The 21,646-nt window shown below is 36.7% G+C and overlaps 1 protein-coding gene across 2 annotated transcripts in view; it reads left to right on the top strand.

Moving 5' to 3' along the window:
- CLOCK (clock circadian regulator) overlaps positions 1-21,646 on the top strand; it is a 121,893-nt gene that overhangs the window by 32,932 nt on the left and 67,315 nt on the right. For both annotated transcript variants that reach the window (XM_011961707.1, XM_011961708.1), the window contains exon 2: positions 4,473-4,626. The gene's annotated coding sequence lies outside the window, so the exon portion shown is untranslated. The remainder of the gene's footprint in view (positions 1-4,472; positions 4,627-21,646) is intronic.

The raw sequence follows: 21,646 nt of genomic DNA, 5'->3' as shown, positions 1-21,646 counted from the left end.
TAAATCGAAATACATATTATATATATGTTTATATATGTAAATATAAATTTACATTTATGTTTACTCTGTAAATATAAAAAACACTGAATCGTAGGTTTTAAATGGGTGAGTTATACAGTGTGTGAATTGTGCCTCATAATGATAAATAATAATTTTTTAAAAAGAGATAAGGGGACATAACAGCCTAAATGCAGTAAAGAGCATCACTGAATTAGGTATTGGTATTGGGGTATGAATGGAAGATTAAAAGTATTTTATGAATGTGAGAATAAAACTATAGCTAATGTTTTACATAATGGTGAGAATCTAGAACTTAAGATTCCCAGTAAGATCAAGAACAGGATAAGGATGTCCCGTTTTACCACTCCTTTTCAGCATCATACTGGAAGTTCTAACTAATGCAATAAGATAAGAAAATGAAATGAAATGTATACTGATTGGGAAAGAAGAAATAAAACTCATTTTGTTTGCAAGATGATATGATTGTTTATTTAGAAACTCCAAAAGAATTGACAAACTGGAACCAATAAACACAAGGTAGCAGGATACAAGGTTAATATGCAAAAGTAGATTATGTTCCTATATACCAGCAGTGAACAAGTGGAATTCTGAAATTAAAAACACAATACCATTACGTTAATATCTCCTGAAATAAATTCTTGGATATAAATCTAATAAAATATATATAAAATATGTACAAAGAAAACTTCAAAACTGATGAAAGAAATCAAACAAGAACTAAGTAACATGTTCATGGATAGGAAGACTGTATTAACAAGATGTCAGTTCTTCGCAATTTTATTTGTAGACTGAATATAATCCTAGTCAAAATTGCACTTTGTTGTAGATATCAACAAACTGGTTCCAATAAGTTTATATGGAGAGACAAAAGACCCAGAATAGACAACTTAAAATTGAAAGAAAAGAACAAGTTGGAGATCCAACATTGCCTGACTTCAAGACTTAATTTACAACTACAGTCATCAAGCAGTGTGGTATTGGTGAAAGCGTAGACAAATATTTTAATAGATCAGCATAGACAAATATTTTAATAGATCAGTGGAACAGAATAGAGAGCCCAGGAATAGATCCAGATCAGTATAGTCATGTGTCACTTAATGAAAGAGATACATTCTGAGATGAGAAATGCATCGTCGGATGATTTTGTCATTGTTCAAATAACATGGAGTATATTTACACGAACTTAGATGTATAGCCTGCTCTTCATCTAGGCTGTATGGTACAGCCTGTTGTTCCTAAACTGTACAGCATGTTACTGTAGTGAATACTATACGTAATTTTAATGTAACAGTAAGAGTTTGTGTATCTGAATGTAGAAAAGGAACATAAACATACAGTATAAAAGTGACGGTGTACTTTATATAGAATACTTACCATGGAGATTGTTGGGCTAGAAGTTGCGTAGGGTGAGTCAATGAGTGAGCGTTGATTGAATGTGAAGGCCTAGGACATTAGTGTACACTGCTATAGACTTCATATACACTGTACACTTAGACTACACTAAATGTATTTAAAAAGTAATTTGCACTACAATGTTATGATGGCTACAACAGCTATAAAGTCACTAGACAATAGGAATTTTTCAGCTCTCTTATAATCTTACGGGACCACTGTCATCTATATGGTCTGTCCTGAAATATTGTTATGCAATGCATTATTGCATAGTCAACTAATGGTTCACAGAGGAACAAAGACAATACAATGGAGAAAATATAGTCTTCAACAAATGGTACTGGAACAACTGTCCATGTGCAAAAAAGTGAATCTTGACGGACCTTATACCCTTCATAAAAATTAACTCAAAATGGATCATAGACCTAAATGTAAGTTGTAAAAGTATAAAACTCCTAGAAGACAACATAGGAGAAAATCTAGATGACTTTGGGTTTGGCAGCGAGTTTTTATCCTCCACATCAAAGACATATTCCATGTTAGAAAAAAATTTAATTAAAATTAAAAATTTCTGCTCTGTGAAAGGTACTTATCAAAAGAATAAAAAGACAAACCACAGACTTGAAGGTATTTGCCAAAGACATATTTGATAAAGGACTTTTATCCAAAGTACACAACAAACTCTTAAAACTTAACAGCTTTAACCAACAAACCAGTTAAAAAATGGGCCAGGTATGCTGACAGATACCTTACCAAAGAAGATATACAAACAGCAAGAAGCATATGAAAAGATGTACCATATCATCTGTTATCATGGAAATGCAAATTAAAATGAGATACATACATATTTGAATGGTGAAAATCCAGAATACTGACTACACCCAGTGCTGGTGAGGATGTGGAGCAACAGGAACTCTCATTCATTGCTGGTTAGAATGCAAACTGGTACAGCCTCATTGAAAGGCAGTTTGGCAGGTTCTTACAAAACTAAACGTAGTCTTACCATATGATCTAGCAACCAAAGAATTGAAAATTTATGTACATACAAAAATCTTTATGTGGAAGTTTATAGCATCCTTTTAAATAATTGCCAAAACTTGGAAGCAACCAAAGTGTCTTTCATTATGTGAGCGGATAAACTGTGATGTATTCAGACAATGAAATATGTCATTCAGTGCCAAAAAGAAATTATCAAGCCACGAAAAGACATGGAGGAATCTTAAATGTCTGAAATGGCTACATACTGTGTGATTCCAACTTTATGACATTCTGGAATAGGCAAAATTGTGGAGGTAATAAAAAGATGAGTGTGGTGCAGGGGTTAGTGAGGGGAGGGATGCATATGCGGAGCACAGAGGGTTTTTAGGCCAGTGAAACTATTCTGTATGATATGATAGTGGATGTATGCCATTATGTTTGTCCAAATTCATAAAATGTGTAGCACTAAAAGTGAACCCTAAAGTTAACTATAAATTTTAGGTCATAAGGATGTGTCCGTGTAGGTTTGTCAATTGTAGTAAATGTGCCACTCTGGTGCTGAATGTTGAATATGGGGAAGGCTGTGCATTAATGGAGTTGGGGGTATATGGGAAATCTCTGTACTTTACCCTCAGTTTTTTATGTGAACCTAAAACAGTGGTATTAAATTAGAAAAGCTAAAGGAACCAAATTAATATTCTAAAGTCTTTTTTTTGTTGATATTTAAACTACTTTTCTGATAGAAGAGTAACTAAAGTGCTTTCAATATTGTGTCAAGAAGTATTGTTGACATTTCTGTGAATTTTGTCAGTACAAGAAAATTAATAGCTGTGATTAGACTGTGTCATTAAAATCATACTAGATAAATAGGATAATGAGAGCACTTGCTTGATAGTGATGTTGTGAGGATTGAATTAATACATGTCAAGTGCTTAAAACAGGGCTTTACACATAGTAAAGTGCTTAGTAATTGTTAATTATTGACAATTGTGATGAGACTTTTTTCTCATTCTGCACATTGGACCCTTGATGGTCAGTTGATTCTTTTATCCATCCATGGCAAGGTCAACTATTGGCCCAGGGCAGTTCTTCCTTGGGCTCTTCCAAAAGTCCCCTGAAATCCTCTCTAGGAACTTTTAGCTTCCTGCTCAGAATGTCAGAATGGCTAGTATATTGCAGACAAGTGGTAAGGGTTTAAAATGGACTCTGCCTTTAGCCCTGTGTGATTCAGGGCAAATTGCTTCACCTTTTACTTTCTTTCTTTGCCCATCTTGTCTCAGGAAATGTCCTTTCTCATTTCCTGTTTTATTCTGAGCATCCACATTGGACTTATTTTACTTCCACACAAATGTCATATTTTCACCTACGCCTGGCCATTTGAACACACTGTTCCCTTTGGACAAAAAATTTTCTTTCTCACCTCTCCCCTCTTGCTTTATTTGGCTAGATCATACACATTCTTGCATTAAATTCTCCTCCTTTAGGAGAACCTTTTTTTTTTTTTTTTGAGACAGAGTCTTGCTCTTTCACCCAGACTGAGTGCGGTGGCTCAATCTCAGCTCACTGGAACCTCCGTCTCCCGGGTTAAAGCTATTCTCCAGCCTCAGCCTGACCAGTAGCTGGGATGATAGGTGCATGCCACCATGCTCGGCTAATTTTTGTATTTTTAGTAGAGACGAGGTTTCACCATATTGGCCAGGCTGATCTTGAACTCCTGACCTCAAGTGATCCGCCTGCCTCGGCTTCCCAAAGTGCTGGGGTTACAGGTGTGAGCCACCACACCCATCCCAGGAGAACTTTTCTAACCAATTCCCAGCAAACTGGTTTGTATCTCTATTAGGCTTTCCCTTCACACCATCGTGATTTTTCAAACTTTTTGTCCCATTTACAGTTGCCCTACAGGTTGAGTTCCCAGAGGGGTTGATGAGATCTGCTCTGTTTATTGACACATTCCCAATTCTTGGCACGTAGAGGAGGCTCGCAATAAATGTTCTATACGTCGATGAAACAAAAACACTAGAGATAATAATGTTACTTAAAATTTGGGTAGCATTATTTCAGCAACTGCTGTTTTTTTACAGAATTTTTATTTGTTCCCGCAAAGCTGCTGAAGCTCAGAAGCTGATTCTATCGCATTGTAAGATGGCTTTGGATAATTCTACAGTCCTCTTAAATGAGTCTTTAGAACTTCGCGAGTTTCACTAGATACCTTCAATCATCATTTTGAGCTCAAAGGTATGCTATCTTTGTTTTTTTCCCTTAATCATGGTAGGTTGGGATTTGCAGTGTCCTGGTAGAATTATAAAAATACTTGGGGAATGATCTGCTATGTGGCAGCTTTTATTTATCTTTGGAGTTTTCATTCTTATGAGGAGTAAGAAAGGTATTCATTGGGAAAAGTAATTGAAATCCAGATGTAAAGTATTTTAGCAATTCCTGAAATTTGTCAAAACGAGTACTCTAAAGTAAGAATCATAACTTATCTTTTTCTGAGTTTAAAGAAGATGATTTGCAAATGACTGAAAGTCAAATAAGAATTATTTCCTGCCAGGCCTTAGGTATAAAGTATCAGTTGACTGAGGTAAAAGAAGAGCCAGACTGCAGCTCCTATTTACAAGCAGGCCTTCATTGGGGTCTGCACACCATCAGATTTATTCAGCCTAATGCCTTCTTTGGTATAACTCACTAGCTAAGAGTAGTATTTGCATTTGTAAATGGTTGAAAAAAAATCTCAAGAAGACTAACTTGTGACATGTGAAAGTTATATGAAATTTAATTTTTAGTGTTTATGAGTAAAGCTTTATTAGAACATTAGCCACTCTTATTTTTTAGGTTTTATGTGTGACTGCTTTTAGGCTATAGCAGCAGTTAAGTACAGTCATGCATTATGTGGTCAGTGATGGACCAAATATACAACAGTGGTCCCATGAGATTATAATGGAGCTGAAAAATTCCTATTGCCTGGTGACATCATGGCCATCAGGTCATCATGGCACAACCCGTTACCTTTTCTATGTTAAGATATGTTTAGATACTCAAATACTTACCATTGTGTTACAGTTGCCTTGAGTATTCAGTACCGTTACATGCTGTGCAGGTTTGTAGCCTAGGAGCAATAGGCTATTCCATGTAGCCTAAGTGTGTTGTGGGCTGTGCCGTCTAGGTCTGTAAAATACAGTCTGTGATGTTGGCACAATGACAGATTGCCTGAGGATGCATTTCTCAGAATGTATCCCCATGACACATGTCTGTAGTTAAAGCAGAGACCCCAGCACTTTGGGAAGCTGAGGCGGGTGGATTACGAGGTCAGGAGATCGAGACTATCCTGGCTAACATTGTGAAAGCCCGTCTCTACTAAAAATACAAAAAATTAACCAGGCGTGGTGGCGGGCACCTGTAGTCCCAGATACTCGGGAGGCTGAGGCAGAAGAAAGTGCAGGGATTACAGGTGTGAGCCACCTTGCCTGGCTACTGTTACTTTTAAATTAACATTTATTTCTGTTAAAAATATACTTACAGTATTGCAATAGGTTTAAAAAATATAGCCCCCCGGTTTTTTTTCAAACTGCTTTTACATATACTTTGTTTACAAGATGGTACTGTTATTGAAAAGAATTTTTTTTGTTGGGTGGTATATGATTATGTGATCACAAGTATAAATATTCTTTGTTCTGTGATTTTTTTTTTTTTTTTGGGCGGAGGGAGGACGGGGACAGAGTCTTGCTGTGGCACCCAGGCTGGATTGCAGTGGTGTTGTCTCGGCTCACTGCAACCTCTGCCTCCCGGGTTCAAGCAATTCTCCTGCCTCCACCTTCCAGGTAGCTGGGACTACAGGTGTGTGCCATCATACCCAGCTAATTTTTGTATTTTTAGTAAAGACAGGGTTTTACTATGTTGACCAGGCTGGTCTCGAACTCCTGATCTCATGATCTGCCCGCCTCGGCTTCCCAAAGTGCTGGGATTATTACAGGCATGAGCCACTGCACCTGGCCTGTTCTGCAATTCTTTGCTGGATTTAATTGTTTTATAAAATAGGTTTAATTATTTTATAGTAATATGGTGATGAAATGAAATACAACTTTGCAAATGTAAAAAATGCAATGCAAAGATGAGTTCTTTCTGTTACCAGTATTTTTCCTGATTATCTCAGTTATTTTAATTGTAGGGTTGTAGTTAAATACCAATAAGTATAATTTAGAATTTAAAAAATTCTTGAATAACATTTACTAAGTTTTTATTGATCCTGTACTTTAATATATTCAGTTCAGATTCATTAAAATTGATTTTGTTCTCAACTCCATAAAAATGCTTTGTTTAAAAGTGGGTCTGGTTTTGCTACCATATATTTATTATATTTTGAAGGAAATTCAAGAATAAGGGTCTGTTACATGTGTTTCTTAGAATTGTATTAATAATTACAGACACTTTTGAGTGTTTACTTTGTTCGAGGCATTATATTCCAAACACTTTACATTTAATATTTATTTCATTCTTATAACACCCTTATTGTGATACATTGCCTTGATTTGCTGAATGTTTTCAATTCCAGCTAAAACTAAACTTAGATGTGAAGCCTCAAGTTGTGTGTTTTTTTTGTTGATGTTATTTTTTAACCTCTTTTTGCCAAATAGAAGCTGTGGAAACTAGTGATCTGGAATGTAATAAAGAAAAATTGATCATTTATAATTACACTAAGAAGTACCTGCAGTGTTAGAATTTTCTAGTTTGTGAATATTGGATAACTGTAGCTTCAAGCTAGACTTTCTGTTGACCTCTGTTATGGGAAGGATCCACATACCAAGACAATTCCTCAGTAAATTGTGTTAAGAAAGAACGTGAACATGACTTTTAGTACCCACAAAGAGGCAGGCAGATGTAGAACTTACTAGACTTTTTAATTTCATAGACAAATAAAATAACAAAAAAATTAAATTTAAAAAATCAAGGGACTGACATGGTATCACTAACTTTTGTTTACTCTTTCATCAAATTATAACACACATATTATAAAGTGCATAAATCCTGAGTGTCATTTTGATGAAGTTTTATGAAGTCAACACCCGTTTAACCAGTATCAAGAATAAGATATAGGACATTTTCATCAACCAAGGAGCCTCCTTCATGCCCCTTAACAGTTATTACACACTCCCGAAGGTAACTATTATGTGACTCATTCAGTATTCATTAGTATTGTCTATTTTTGAATTCTGTGCCTAGCCTTTTAAAATCTTGTTTATGACTCATCCATGTTGATGCATGTATCAGTGGTTCATCTTTTCTTTTGTTGCTGTGAAGTACTTCATTGTATGGATATGTCAGTATTCTACTGTGATGAACATTTGGGGTGTTTCTAGGATTGGCTGTTATGAAGAATACTTCTGTGAACATTCTTGAGCGTGTCTTTTGGTCCACATGTGTACACGTTTCTGTTGAGTAAACACCTAAGAGTGAAATTGCTGAGTCTTAAGGTATTTGGATATTTAACTTTAGGAGATTATCCTAGTTTTCCAAAAGTAGTTAAATTAATTTACATTCCTATTAGCAGTGTACAAAGAGTTCTCATTGTTCCACATCCTCACCAACACTTGAAATTATTAGTGTTTTTAATTTTAGCTCTTATGGAGCATGTGTAGTAAAGGTCTATTGTAGTTTTAATTCATAATTCCCTGATCATTTAAAAGGCTTAGAATATTTTCAGATGCCTGTGGACCATTTGAATATCCTCTTTTGGGATATGACTGTTGATGTGTTTTGCTGATTTTTCTGTTGAGTTGGTTGTCTTGATTATCCCAGAAATAGGTAATTTCAGTTGTTCAGTTGTATTAAAGATATCTTTCCTAGACTTTGACTTGCTTCTTCACTCTTATTTAATCTTGATTAAGATAATTTCTTAATTTTAATGAAGTCCATTTTATCAAATTTTTTTATGGTTAGTGCTTTTTATGTTTCATTTAAGAAATCTTTGTGGCCAGGCTCAGTGGCTCATGCCTGTAATCCCAGCACTTTGGGAGGCCAAGGCAGGCAGATCACGAGGTCAGGAGATCGTGACAATCCTGGCTAACATGGTGAAACCCTGTCTCTACTAAAAATACAAATAAATAGCCAGGTGTGGTGGTGGGGGCCTGTAGTTCCAGCTACTCGGGAGGCTGAGGCAGGAGAATGGTGTGAACCCGGGAGGCGGAGCTGGCAGTGGGCTGAGACCATGCCACTGCACTCTAGCCTGGGTGACAGAGCGAGACTCCGTCTCAAAAAAAAAAAAAGGGAAATTTTTGCCTACCCTAAAGCCAAGAAGATGTTATCTATGTTTTCTTCTATAAAAACTTGACTGTTAAAACTATTGCATTTAGGTTTATGTATATGTAAGCCTCATAGTTCGTTTTATTTTCTGTGTGAAAGTCCAGTTGTTCCAGTAGTATTTATTGAAAATATCATCCTTTCTCTATTGTAATGCAGTATACTTTTGTTGTAATTCAAGGGACTGTTTATTCATGGATTTATTTTTGGACTCTATTCTGTTGGTCTGTCTGTTGTGCCATTGCCATACTCTTTTAATTACTGTAGCTTTATAATAAGTCATGATATCTGATAGTTTAAATGCTCTAATTTGTTCTTCAGAATTACTTTGGCTTTCGTGGTCCTTTGAATTTCAATAAAAATTCTGCACTCAGCTTATAAGCAGTCCTCCCCACCACCCACCACAAACTGATTGGATTTTGTCTAGCTTAGTGTAGAATTTATAAATCAATTTGGAGATATTGGATGTTTTTCAATGTTGAGACTTCCAGTCAATTGAGAGGTTGTATGCCTTCTTATATTTAGACTTTTATAGTTTCTCTCAGGGTGTTTTGTTATTTTGCATGTACAGAAAGGTCTTATCTGTCTTTTGTTGACTTCTTAAAGTATGATAATGATATTGTAGTTATGTTTTATAAAGCTCTTGTAATTTATACAAATATACTGGACTATTTACAGATGGAATGATACAGTACTTGGGATTTGCTTCAAATAATCCAAAAGAATGGAGAGGAAGGGAAGGAGCAAAATAGATGAAACAAGATTGATTAGCCATGAGTTGATAATTGTGGGAACTGGGTGTTGGATATATAGGATTAATTATATTATTCTTCTTACTTTGTGTATATTTGTAATTTCCCATAAAAATAGGTTTTAAAAAGTGTAATGTGACTAGTCTAAAGGTAATGGGTTATTTCATTTGATTGTTCACAGTCAGTTACAGATTGAACTCCTTATTCTACTCTTCCCCCCTCATCTCACCACTGCGTTTGACTAATTAAAAAATATATATATATATATGTATATAAGCCAGGCATGGTGGCTTATGCATGTAGTCCCAGCTCCTTGGAAGGCTGAGGCAGGAGGGTCACTTGAACCTAGGAGTTTGAGGTTGCAGTGAGCTGTGATTATGCCACTACACTCCAACCTGGGTGACAGAGTGAGATCCTGTCTCTTAAAAAAAAAAAGACAGAAATTTTAATATAAATGAATACTAAAAAGTGTAATGATTATAGTAGATTGAGATATACAAATATATAAGAATTCAAGAATTCATAATAATTCTTTAAAAATCCCTCATAGACACCAATTTATTATTCTGAAAATAATTGGTAAGTGAAAGGAAAAAGTCAACCATTTATTAATCTTTTTCTGTACAGTTTATATTCCAGAACTACCAAATAGTCAAGAGGGAAAGCATATCTTTAGAAGAATTGTAGCTATTAAGAAACATTGGAGTTCGTGTGGTGGTCCATGCCTATAATCTCAACACTTTGGGAGGCTGAGGCGGAGGTTTGCTTGAGCTTGGTAGTTTGAGATCAGCCTGGGCAACATAGCAAGACCTTGTCTCTTCTAAAAACACAAAAATTAGCCCTAGGCATGGTGGTACATGCCTGTAGTCTCAGCTGCTGAGGTGGCTGAGGCAGGAGGATCACTTGAACCCAGGATATCGAGGCTGCAGTGAGCTGAGGTTGTGCCACTGCACTCCAGCCTGGGTGACAGAGGACTCTGTCTCAAAAACAAGCACAAAAACAGACAAACAAACAGAAACACTGGAGAATGATTGGCTTACAAACTCACCACAGTGCATACTCCTAATGAAATAATGATTCTAGATAACAATTAGTTGTGACTAGTAAAGCCATTAGGTGAAATTTAATTGGGAAATGGATAAAACATACTGGATAGCCAGAAGTGAAGTAAGTCTCTCTGATTAGAACTTAAAACCCTGGTTAGGCCAGTGCTATGGCTCACGCCTTTAATCCCATCAATTTGGGAGGTCAGGGCAGGAGGGTTGCTTGAGCCCAGGAGTTAGAGACCAGCCTGGACAACATAATAAGATCTTGTCTCTGCAAAAAATTAAAAAGTTAAAAATTAACAGGGCATGATGGTGTGTCCCTGTAATCCCAGCTACGTGGGAGGCCGAGGCAGGGAATTGCTTGAGCCCAGGAGGTTGAGGCCACCGGGAGCTGTGTTCACACCACTGCACTACAGCCTTGGTGAGAGAGTGAGGCCCTATCCGAAAACAACCCCTCTCCCCACCTGCCAAACAAAACAACAGCAACAACAAAAATCCTCTAGATAGAAACAAAAACAATTATCTGAAGACTTTCAAAAGTAAACAGTAATAGGCAAACTGAGAAGGGAAGTCAAAACCTGTATAGCTTGTATAGTGCTTAGCTTACCATTTTTTTCTTTTTGTTATCCAGCTTTAACCAAATGGTAAGCTGGGTTGTAGAAGTACATACTGAGTGCAGCAGTTAGCAAAAACTCTAAGAGAAACCCTGTATTTCTAGTCATAGGACAAGGAAAAGTCTCCCGTTTTTTCCCTCTCCCAGCCCTGTCCTGAGACCATCTCCATTTGTAAAATTACATTACCATAGTGGTACGTGCACTTAAAATCCCAAGAAGAAAGCCATCTCTCTGGCCAGAGGAATTGGGAAAGAGAACTCTGGAAGCTGGAGCATGCTTTGGAAATCTCAGAGAGAAGAGAAATAATGTAGGGGGAGATTCCCTAATTGTGTGTATGAACGCACAAAGGTCCTACCGCATTCATGAGCTACATGTACATGGAACAGAGCCAAAGAAACATAGCAAAGACCTAGAGAGCTGAACTACATTATAAACCACTGCTTAAATCCCAGAGTTGCCCCTGAGAGATGCGTGCGGAGGGTATATTCAAGCATCATAGTGAAGGCTTTGAAAACTGAAGAAATGATTGGTACTGTGGCCTGTTAGGAACAGGCATAGTGAAGGCTTTGAAAACTGAAGAAATGTTGGTACTGTGGCCTGTTAGGAACCAGGCCGTATAGCAGGAGGTAAGTGACTGGTGAATGAGCGTTAGCACCTGAGCTCCACCTCCTGTCATATCAGTAGCAGCATTAGATTCTCATAGGAGCATGAACCCTGCAGTGAACTGTGAGTGCAAAGGATCTGGGTTGTATGCTCCTTGTAAGAATCTTACTTAACAAGCCTGATGATCTGAGGTGGAACAGTTTTGTCCAGAAACCATCCCCGCTGTCCATGGAAAAATTGTATTGCATGAAACCAGTCCCTGGTGCCAAAAAGGTTGAGGACTACTGCTTTAGAGGATGTTAATAGAACCTAGAATCTCATAACTTAATATCTGGAATGTCCAGGATATAATCCAAAATTACTTGACACACAAAGAAACAGTAAAATCTGACCATTTTTAAAGGGAAAAGAACATAAGCAGATGACAACTCTGAGATGATCCAGATGATGGAATTGTCAGAAAAAAGCCTTAAAGTACTCATGCTCATGAGGTAAAAGTGAACACTTCTGAAATGAGTGGGAAAATAGTTCTCTGAAAAATAAAAACCATATGAAATAATCAAATGGAAAATTCAGAGCCGAAAAATACAATATATGAAATACAGATGTACTGCATGGGCTCAATAACAGAATGGAGATGACAGAAGAGTCAGTGAGCCTAAAGATGAATCAGTAGAAATCTCATCAGATCTTGTGTCTTCTGTATCAAGAGTATATATGTCTGTTCTATAATATGCCTGTTATGTCCATGTTGGATTCTGTGAAACCTAGTCACAGGCCTTCTGGCTGGTGGATTCTTGTACTATCTACATGTCTTCATTTATCCTATATTTACTCCTACTTACGTGATGCAAAGACCTGTGCAGTTTGGGCCCCATTTCCCCTGCCACTCCACAGATTGAGATACCGTCTTGGCCTGCCATTTTCCCAGACCTTGCCATTTTAGGGTAAGGATCAAACAGTCAGTGGGTTAAAATAATAATAATAATAAGGAACTAAATAGATCAATTTTTAAAATTTGAACGCTTTGAAAGTAAATAGGGACAGAAAGATAAACAGAAAGAGGTAACATGTATAAATTATATATTGCAAAACTTTCTAGTTCAAAGGGAGTACATTTTTTCCTAAACATAACTTAGATATAATGGTTATTTTAGTGAGGAAGACATGCTTTATGGTAGTTTTTTTCCCCTGAATTATCTGTGGTTCAGGATGCATCTAAACTTCTTTGAAATACTTTTCAGATGATTTTGCATTTGCTTGGCCTACTTTGCTACACAAAAGCAACTGGCAGTTTACCCGAGTTTTAATAAGTCAAAACAACTATCTTTTCAGTGAAATGATTACTGCACAAAGAGGAATATTTGTGGCCTCGAAATTTGATGCATTTTTTGGTGGTGTTTTAAGTGGCTCTGGTGACCTCATAGATGTAGTGCATAATACGTCAAACATTGTCTTTATATTTATACATATTAGTTGTAATTAAATATCTCATGAGTTAGCTCTGAGCCTAGTATTGTCATACTACTACTTAATAATCATATTTCCTAAGAAGTCCCTAGAGGATTTATAGTACTAATGAAATTCTGTACTATTTTTAGGTTGATAAAATTCTGTATCTCTTTTTTTTTTTCTGGAGATCCATCTCAGAAATCTACATACATTTGCCCTGTTAAAAAATAGACTTCTACAAAGTCTGGGGTTTAATTCATCTTTTTTGGACATCTGTTTAGCGCATATAAATTATATCATATTTGTTTATGGTGTAACAATTAATTTTCCAAAAGGGGAAATATGCCGTAGTACTCATTTGGACATTGACAGATTTTTCCGTTCAGAAGAATATCCTTAGAGCCTGTTGCTACCATATAGCAATAAAGTTAAAATAGTTAGAGTTGAACTCATGCAGCCTGAATTGTCATACACATTATTTTTCAATTCCCTTTAAGAAATATGAAAGGATAAGATAGTTTAGAAGTTAGGAACTACTGGCATAGTACTGTAGTCTTTTATCTGTTAATAGATCAGATTATCCTTTGATGTTTCATCTTTTCCCCAAAAAAATATTTGATTTTGTCTTTGCCAGACAGAGACTTCTTGGTCCATGGTACGTGGTAGGCAGAATACTGACCCTTCAGAGAGATTCATATCCTGATTCCTGGAACCTGCCACTATGTTAGGGTACATGGCAAGGAATAATTAAGGTTGCTAATCAGTTAACCATAAAATATGGAGGTTATCTTAGATTATCTGTGTGGGCTTAATGTAATAAAGGAAGAAAGAGGCAGAAGAAATGGCAGCCTGAGAAGGACTTGGCCTCCTGCTGGTTTGAAGATGGGGTAGAGGGAACTATGAGCTAAAGAATATGGGTGGCTTCTAAAGCTTGAAAAGGCAAGGAAACATTCTCTGCCAGAGCTTCCAGGAGGAAATTCAGCCCTGCCAACACGTTGATTTTAGCCCAGTGAGACCTGTATTGGGCTCTCACCCACAGAACTGTAAGATAGTAAATTTGTGTTGCTTTAATCCATTAACTCTGTGATAATTTTTAGAGAGGCCATAGGAAACACATAGTACCTCTTCAGTTTTTCACTAATAACAAAGTTTATATTGTGATTAGTTGAATCCTGATGTGAATGACAGTATGATTTTCTGTGAAGGTCAGTTCCAGTTTATTGTATTAAAACATTTATGTTGATAATATGTTGGGTACTGATGGACAAACCTTTGTTTTACGTAGAGGTCTTTATTTTCTACTATCTAGGAATGGTGACGTGATTCCTTATTATTGTAGCTGGAGAATAAGGAGTCTGTGTACAGTAAGGTAGAATGGGAAATGAGGAAAGAGAAATAGACTAAAGCTAGAAAGGAAAATTGGTGTCTTAGAATGTGATAAATAAATCTTCAGAAGCCTTGGAGCCCTGAACAAGTTTTTCATTGTTTGCGTTATATGTGTTTGTGTTAGTAAATACTGTAAATTGGAGTTTTAAAAAGTTTTTATAGTCAGCACAACTTGAACTATATTAGAGTGGTAAGCAATCATCACATTTTGCCACAGAATAGCTTATCAATATGATAAGTGTATAAAGGACTCAGTGGTCAAAAGGAAGGCTAGAGTTTAGAGAAACATGAAAAAGAATGAAGCATTTCTCATATAAGATAATTAACAACCTAACTAATTGTTGACTGTCACTATATTTAGTCTTCCCAACCATATCAAATAAACTTGCTTTACTCCCTTGTGCCTTTACTAGGAAGAGAAACTGAGGGTCCAGCAAAAATTATGAGCTGGCACAGTCTTTTTTTTTTTAAAGACCAAGCATAAATAAGTTAGAGCTATATTGTCAGTTTTTTTGTTTGTTTGTTTGTTTGTTTTTTTGAGATGGCCTCTCATTCTGTCACCCAGGATGAAGTGCGGTGGAGCGATCTTGGCTCACTGCAACCTCCACCTCCTGGGTTCAAGCAGTTCTCCGGCCTCAGCCTCCCAAGTAGCTGGGATTACAGGCGTGTGCTACCATGCCTGGCTAATTTTTGTATTTTTAGTAGAGATGGGGTTTCACCATGTTGGCTGGGCTGGTCTTGAATTCCTGACCTCAGGTGATCCACCCGCCTCGACCTCCCAAAGTGCTGGGATTACGAGTGTGAGCCACTGCGCCCAGCAGTTTTTTTTTTTTTGCTTGTGTTTTTTGCATCAAGTGGATCACGTGCTATCCCAGTTTGTGAGAGAGAGGGGTTAGGTGCTTAAAATTGAGGATACGGAGGGTCTTTTGGTTATTAGTAATGGTTAATCTTTTGGTTATTAGAATTCTGGGGTAACACTAGCAGAATGAGTAGGAGGTGGGGTGGAACAAAAAATTGTTACAGAAGAGATCAAGGAACTGACTGGCCAGTTTGGGGGGATCATTTTGTGTACACTGAAATTCAAAAGAGGTATTGGAGATGGTAGTACCCTTCGTGGAGTGAAGGGGCTTATCCCACGGTTTGTGAATGACAAATGACAATGAGTTACAAGGAAGTTCACTCTGCCACCAAGGCTTGGTCATCTGAGATATGGGAGAAAAAACATATTTTCTCTCACATGGGAGAGAAGCCATTGTTTGAAAGGGCTGGAGCTAGAGCAGAACTCCTAGAGGGGAGAGAGGTTACAGTTGGTGCAAGAAAAGTGAAGAGTGTACAACAATACTGAGGAAATAGGATATTTTAACGACGATATATACCATGAGTTCTAGAAGACACAGCAAAAAGATTTTGGGAATTGGGGGTGGAAGAGAAAAGGGGTCAGTGTAGAGACATACAGAGTATACAGGGATGAAAGTATATAGGGATGGCAAGTCTTGGGAGTCCTGGGCATTTCTTGGTGACTGATGTTAATGGGATTTGCTTTGATGATCTCCTATTCAGGTTGCTGTAAATATTGAAAGGGAGGTGTTGGTGAGAGCCAGGTTTATCGAGAGAAACCAGATTCTATATAGATTTCTGTTGCTACCATACAAATTACCACAAACTTAATGGCTTAAAACAATGCAAATGTATTGTTTTATGGTTCTACAGCTCAGAAAGCCAACACAAATCTCACTGGCCTGAACTCAAGGTGTCAGCAGGGCTGCCTTTCTCTCTGGAGGCTTCAGAAGAAAATCTGTTTCCTTGTTTTTTCCAGCTTGTAGAGGCTACCTGAATTCCTTGGCTTGTGGCCACCTTCTTTCACTTTCAAAGCCAGCAACTTTTCATCTTTTTAAAAGAATTATTATTTCAATAGGTTTTGGGGGAATAGCGTGTGTTTGGTTACCTGGATAAGTTCTTTAGTGGTGATTTCTGAGATTTTGGTGCACCCATCACTTGAGCACTGTTCCCAATGTATGGTCTTTTATCCCTCGTCCCCCCTCCCACCCTTCCCCCCGAGTCCCTATAGTCCATTGTATCATTCTTATGCCTTTAACTTGGCATCTTTTTGACCCTTCTTTCTGGTATATCAAACCACAGCTAGGAAAGGTCCTTCGCTCTTAAGAACTCACATGATTGTTTCGGACCCCACTTGGATAATGCAGGAGAATCTCCACATCTCAAGATCCTTACCCTTAATCACAGCTGCAGGGTCCTTTTTTGCCATGTGAGGTAACATCTTCATAGAGTCCAGGGAGGAGGGAATGGACATTCCTCAGAGGCTGTTATTCTGCCTACCACAGGGCTCCCTCTTTCTTACTGCTGGTGTTAGGATGAAGGCCAGGTATAGAGTGGTATAGCTTCAGGTTTATGGTACCTGATTACATGTGAAATTCATTCTGAGGCTTGCGCTCTCCCTCCACCTTCAGGTTTTATGTGGGGCTTACTTGAGGCTGAGGACAGATATAGGCCTCAGTCTTATCTCTGAAAAGGGGATAAGGTGCTCCTATACTCTCTGGGCAAGATCAATCTATTACATGAATACAAAGCTCAGACATTACTTGAAAAATATATATTAGGGGCTGGGCATGGTGGCTCACGCCTGTAATCCCAGCACTTTGGGAGGCTGAGGCAGAGGCGGGCAGATCACGAGGTCAGGAGATTGAGACCATCCTGGCTAACAGGGTGAAACCCCGTCTCTACTAAAAATAGAACAAATTAGCTGGACATGGTGGTGGGCACCTGTAGTCTCAGTTACTCGGCAGACTGAGGTAGGAGAATGGCGTGAACCAGGGAGGCGGAGCTTACAGCAACCCGAGATTGCACAACTGCACTCCAGCCTAGGTGACAGAGCAAGACTTCGTCTCAAAAATATATATATATGTTTTTGTAATATATATATTATATATATATATTAGTTGAATCATTGGAATAGTATTGTCCTACTAAGAGAACTGTATTATAAATTTATTTGTTTTTGTTTATTTAATGAGGTTTAGTGAATATCTCACATCTTGACATTCAGCAGGCTAGAGTTATAGTATCAGTTGATGTTTGTCTTGAGCCGGAATCCTCTCTGGCTCTAAGCGGTTTGGTTCATAAAACTGGTTTGGACAATGAGAACACTTGGACACAGGGTGGGGAACATCACACACCGGGGCCTGTCGTGGGGTGGGGGGAGCGGGGAGGGATAGCGATAGCATTAGAAGATATACCTAATGTAAATGACGAGTTAACGGGTGCAGCACATCAACATGGCACATGTAAACATACGTAACAAACCTGCACGTTGTGCATATGTACCCTAGAACTTAAAATATAAAATTAAAAATAATTTTTAAAAAAGTAAAATTAACCACCCACCCCCTCAAAATGGTTTGGGATGTGATTGTTATTCTTACAGGTCAGTTTTCAAATTTAAATTGATTGTAGAGATAGCTGTAAAACCAAATATGTGTTTTATTTTGCCAGTACCTTATATTGGTTGTAGAGTTGGCTGATACTTTCAATATTGAATAAATTGAGAACTACTGTTTAATTTCATTTTTTCCTCGTACATTAAACAATGAATCTAAAAAGTATTAAATGTTTGGGCCTTTCTTTGCAAGTTAAAATAGTTCTTCTCTTAGAAATAATTATCATTTCATTTATAATACAAAATCAGTAATCTGCAGAAGCAAGTTAGAATTTTTCATAAATGGTAATAAACGTAGTTAAGGTTTGTTGCTTGCGTTTTGTATTATACCAGTCAATTAAATTTCAGCACTACCTTTAATTAACGTTAATAGATCCGTCAGTTCCCGAAATACCTGTGGTATCAGAATTAACAAACCTAAATTCCAAAATAGGTCAGTGGGTCAGTAGGTTATTAGGTTAGGGAAAAACTGTAGTTTTAATTTTTAAAATTGAAATTTCTGAGTTAGCCATTTTTAATTAATTTAAAATTATTAACTAGATGAAACTTTTTTTCTTTAAATGACTAGAACATAGAAAAATAGTCTCTATTACTTAAGTTTTTGTTCTCTGGAATAGATAACAGGTTGTGTTTTATCTTACTAGCCTCCTGATGTATAGCTAGGCCTCTAGTATTGGACAGTTAAAAGAAAAAGAAAAAAAATGCAGCACTTAAGTTTTCTGATTATAAAAGTAATGCATGTTCATTTGAGAAATTTTAGAAAGTACTAAAGAAGGAACAAAAAAACACCATCCATAAACTACCTAGGAGCAATCACAGTTGATCCTTTTGGTATATTCAGGTTTATGTCTGATATCTTTTCATGCCACTGTTAATGCAGTTAGACATTTAAATTTGTTCTAGCTTTACTATTTTTATTTCATTTTTTATTTTTTTGGAGACAGAATCTCGCTCTGTCACCCAGGCCAGAGTGCAGTGGCGCTATCTCAGCTCACTGCAACCTCGGCTTCCTGGGTTCAAGCGATTCTCCTGCCTCATCCTCCCGAGTAACTGGGATTACAGGTGTGTGCCACCATACCCAGCTAATTGTTGTATTTGTAGTAGAGATGGGGTTTCACCATATTAGCCAGGCTGGTCCACCCTGACCTCAAGTGATCTACCCGCCTCGGCCTCCCAAAGTGCTAGGATTATAGGCGTGAGCCACTGTGACTGGCTTAGCTTTATTATTTTTAATAATATCTCAATGAATATAAAAGTTTAGAGGCATCTTTGATTATTTTCTTATTTCTCAAAGTGAAATTACTGGGTCAAGGACATAATTTTCAAACCAATTTGTTTTTTAAGAAAGAGAAATTCCTCCTTTTCCTGGTTTATAAATTCCTTTTATGCCTAGTTTGTTGAATGGTGTTTTTTTAAATCATGAATAGGCATTGGAGTTTGCTAAATGCTTTTTCTGCATCAGTTGAGATCCCTAATATGATTTTTATCCTTTATTTTGTTAATGTGGTATGTAGCACATGGATTGGTTTTATTAATATATGTTGAACCTTGCTCAGATCCCAGAGATAAATACCACTTGGTCATGTTGAATAATCCTTTTAATTTACTGTTGCGTTTGGATTGCTAGTATGTTGTTGAGAATTTTTCATCAATATTAATCAGAAATATGGTCTGTAGTTTTTTTCTTATGGTGTCTTTGGCTTTGATATCAGCATAATGCTGGCTTCATAAAGAGTTTGAAAGTGTTCCCTTTTCAGTTTGTTGGAAGCATTTGAGGGGGATTGGTATTCATTCTTTCACTGTTTGGTAGAATTCTTCAGTGAAGTCGTGTATATGGTCCTGGGCTTTTCTTTGTTGTAAAGTTTTTGATTCAATATAATTACAAGTTATACATGTCTGCTCAGATTTTCTTTTTTTATTTCATCATTCTGACTTTTATTATCGATTAATTTGTCTATTCTTAAAAAAACTATATACTCTCCTGTAAAGTCATCTGTGCTGTTGCATATAGTCTTCTCTTTGTTGTATAGCATTCCATTATGTGAATACCACATTTTGTTTATCCGTTGTACTGTCAATGAAATCTGGGTTGTTTCTAGTTTTAGACCGTTACAAATAAAGCTGCTGTGAACTCTGTTCAGATTTCTATTCATGATTCAGCCTTGGTGGTAGATGGCATATTTCTGGGAATTTATCCATTTTTTTCTAGGTTATCCAATTTGTTGGTGTATATTTATTGAGTTGTCTAAAAAAAATGCCTTTTTATTTCTGTGATATCAGTTGTAATTTCTCCCCTTATTTCTGATTTTGAGTCTTCTCTTATTCCTAATGTAGCTAAAGGTTTGTCAATTAGTCTTTTCAAAGAAACAACTCTTAGGTTTTGTTTTGTTTTGTTTTGTTGTTGTTTTTCCTATTCACTGTTTTATTTCTACTCGAATCATATTTCCTTCCTTCTGCTTTCTATGGGCTTTGTTCTTTTTCTAGTTCTTTGAGGTGTAAAGTTAGGTTGTTTGAGATTTTTTTTTTTTTTTTAAGCACACCTGCTAGCAGGAATCTTTCTTCATTTTTAATGCAGACATTGACTGAAATAAGATTCCCTGTCGGAACACTTTTGCTGCATCCCATACATTTTGGTATGTTGTGTTTTCGTTTGTCTCAAGATGTTTTCTGATTTCTCTTTTGATGTCTTCCTTGACTCTTTGGTTATTCAACAGTGTGTTTAAATTTCATCTACTTATGAATTTTCTCGTTTTCCTTCTGATACTGATTTCTGTTTTCATTTCACTGTGATCAGAGAAGATACTCAGTATAATTCAACCTTACATTTGTTAAAACTTATTCTGTGACTTGTTAGGTGATCTGTCCTAGAGAACGTTCTCTGTGTACTTGAGAATACTGGTGTATTCTGCTGTTATTGTGTGGAATGTTTTGTGTATGTCTGTTAGGTCCATTTGGTCTGTACAGTTGGCCTTCTGTATCTGAAGGTTCCACATCTGTGGATTCAACCAACTGTGGATAAAAATATTCAGAGAATAAAACCTTTTACAAATAATAAAAATTTAAAAAAATATATAGTATAGCACCTATTTACATCGTATTTACATTGTATTATGCATTATAAGTAATCTAGAGATTATTTAAAGTATAGGGGAGGAGGCACATAGGTTATATGCAAATACTACATCATTTTATGTAAGGGACTTAAGCATCTGCAGATTTTGATGCTAATATTTGGTGGGGGTTCCTGGAACCAGTCCATCTCTGATAATGAAGGATGACTGTACTGATACACTGTTTAAGTCGATGCTTTCCTTCTTGATTTCTCTTGGATTATCTGTCCATTATTGAAAGTGGGATATTGACATCTCCTGCTGCTATTGCATCTGCTATTTCTCCCTTCAGTTCTATTGATGTTTGCTTAATATATTTGGGTCCTCTGGTGTTGGGTATGTATATATTTATAATTGCTATATCTTCCTAATGAATTGACTCTTATTTGTCTCTTGTATTTTAAATACTTAACATGTATTTTATCTAAGTGTGGTCACTCATACTCCTTTATTTTTTTTATTTTTATTTTTTATTATTATACTTTAAGTTCTAGGGTACATGTGCATAACGTGCAGGTTTGTTACATATGTATACTTGTGCCAT

This window comes from Colobus angolensis, unplaced genomic scaffold (assembly GCF_000951035.1).
Source record: "Colobus angolensis palliatus isolate OR3802 unplaced genomic scaffold, Cang.pa_1.0 Scaffold566, whole genome shotgun sequence".
In the NCBI taxonomy this organism is placed as follows: domain Eukaryota; kingdom Metazoa; phylum Chordata; class Mammalia; order Primates; family Cercopithecidae; genus Colobus; species Colobus angolensis.
Note: the sequence above shows the minus strand (reverse complement) of the source record. Positions and strands in the feature narration are given on the sequence as shown.